This window comes from Pieris rapae, chromosome W (genome assembly GCF_905147795.1).
Source record: "Pieris rapae chromosome W, ilPieRapa1.1, whole genome shotgun sequence".
Lineage (NCBI taxonomy): Eukaryota > Metazoa > Arthropoda > Insecta > Lepidoptera > Pieridae > Pieris > Pieris rapae.
This window is the reverse complement of record NC_059533.1, coordinates 2854820-2857418: the sequence shown is the minus strand read 5'-3', so window position 1 is coordinate 2857418 and position 2599 is coordinate 2854820. Positions and strand designations below refer to the sequence as shown.

At 32.6% G+C, this 2599-nt stretch overlaps 1 long non-coding RNA gene across 1 annotated transcript; it reads left to right on the top strand.

The window, feature by feature from the left end:
• The first annotated feature begins 582 nt into the window (after positions 1-582).
• On the top strand, positions 583-2238 carry LOC123690492. The gene is made up of 3 exons (XR_006751113.1): positions 583-801; positions 1455-1557; positions 2076-2238. It is a non-coding gene; the product is annotated as an uncharacterized LOC123690492 (long non-coding RNA).
• Positions 2239-2599: the final 361 nt, after the last annotated feature.

Sequence of the window (2599 nt, the reverse complement as noted above, 5' to 3'; positions counted from 1 at the left end):
AATAAACTGGCTGGCTAATGCTTAGGCCATTCGTACGATATACTCATTCGGCAGCAATAAAATAGATGAAACATATGACAATATGACAAATATTTATTTTAAAATTAAATGCTTAGGTAAGTCAAATTCACATTAGTATTGTCACTTCACTCTTTCATTGTTCTTGTTGTTTTTCATGAAATTTTGGAAAACACCACAACAGTGGCTGTAGTTTGCCGACGCCATATTGACAGTTTATAGAGTTTCGTTTCGAGTTTGAGAGTGGCAGCAAGTTAATTTAAATTTAAATTAACAGTCTAGGCGAGTAATGAAACGTCATCGACCCAAATCATTTACCTAGCTGTTTGATCAACTTGCTGAACATCTTTCAGGCCGCTAGTTAAACGGTGCCGTTTAGTTAAAAGGCTAGGTTGTTAATTGAACAGCTAATTAAGCTAGTTAGCTGAGAGAAGTAAGAAACATTTAAGAGTTGGGTTTGTAGTCCGTTTTACAGAATAGGAGGGAAACAGGAAGGAGGACAGTCACTACCAGAAGGCTCGCAAATGCATTGCCAATTATTAAAATAACACAAATTCAAAGGCGAAAGTTTTTTTAATTGATATTATTTTGTATCATAGTACTTAGGCAAGCGAGGTCCAAACAGCCAATCCACAATGCATGACTATCATGAGCCATCGAGAGTTCTGTTCTTCGCTGACATAGGAAGGGACGCCGTCTCGTGTTGGAATACGCAAAGAAAGTTGGAACCGCAAAATGTTGCTATTTTGGCGCAGGATAGCGAAAGATTGAGTTATCCCTCTGGTAAGTTTTTACTATTTCCCTCTTAGTGAGTTGTTCTCTGTTTTTTATTACATTTTGGAGTATTTAATTATTTTTATATTAATTCATAATATTCCTCTTAAAAAGTTTGACCTGATTACAGAAATGTTATATGTGTTACTGACAAGGGACAAATATATTTCTTTTAATGTTTTCCATTCTAAGTATACATATAAAATTGTACTCAAATCTATTCTGTATAAGAAGGTATCTATTATTGAGATGTTTGAAGAGAAACATCTAATGCGACTTCCAACAAGGTTTCGTTATGTGTTTAACGTTTCTTGGCCCTCCCAAGGAATAGAAAGAGACAGAGCAATAGTGTGGCACTCAAACGCATACGCATAGTATACCTGTTACATACCAGTGCGAGCGGTAGCAACGAGTATCGTCCAATATTCCAACGCAAGTTTGAGAAAGAAAGAAAGATACACAAAGTTAGAAAGTAGGAGAGAGAAAGAGAGTGAGGTAGATCCCAATCACATGCGCGTAGTATTCTTGCTACAGCGAAGTAAACAGTAACAGTACTTTTTGTTCTATTTTTTATAATATTCATTATTTCATTTACAAAGACGCGATCAATTGTGAATTGTAAGCTTTATATCTGTGATATATCCTTTATTTATACTTTTTAGATTTGCATATTACGGACAACGAAGTTTGGGTGATAGCGAATAAACTACCAAGATTTGGCTACACTGCACTAGATACAAATGAGTATAACTTTTATATTTACAAGTAAGTATTGCATATTCGTTATCGCATTGACTCTGATATTCTTATAAACGCATTTGACTAAAAAAGTTTTAAAATTCATCTTAAATGTGTTAAATATCTTTTAAACCAGAATTTCAAGTCGTACTCAAGTTCTTGTTTTGCATTTTTTAGTCTGCAGGCCCTAAGAAAAACTGATCCATTACTTATATGGTACATAGAATAAGTACAAAATGAGTTTTTGAGTCAAATAAAGTATGTTTTAATAAAAAAATATAATATTTAATCTATTTTTGATATATTTCTGTCGACTAAAACAATTGGAAAAATGCATATATTCATATAGATAAGATAGAAACAATGGCGCGAAAAACTGAGTTGACAAGTCGAATTGCGCCATCTTTATTTTATTTTTTTCAATTTATCCCTAATGGGAAAGGCAAAAGACTGCGCCATCTTTAATTATGAATTGTCATTTCTCATACAACTATGAAACAACCAATCAACGTAAATCAAACTAACGATTTAAAAAATATTTTCAGAGCCAACGTAAGGGACCTTTTATTAGGTACTGTTTGTGAATAAACAGTTTTAATTAGTGGACTTCTACGCAGATGGAACCTGGCATTAAAATTTGGTCTCGTTATTTTAGTAAAAGAAATATTTTGTATATTTGTAATAAGAAAATTAAACGCTATACATTCAGTGGTGTTTTTATTACAAGATAGATTTACTTTGGAAATGTCTATCTTTGTGTCAACAAGGAATTCAGTAATTTTAATGTATAACATTTTATTTAATAATACTAACACAATATATTTTTAATAGCTTCTGGTCTAAGATTTGGCTGCAGGATTAGTGCATTCATGGCGTTTGCTAAAAAACCAATTTTTATATAATTTTTATATAATTAAATTTAATACTAAAAGCGTCGCGCAACCGGCCATCGCTATCCTCGTATAGCACATAATGTTACGCGTTAACTTTTTCACTCCATTAAATATTTATCATCTTTAACAGCCAGCAACCCTTATTTGCGGCCAGATTTAGGCAACCATATATGATA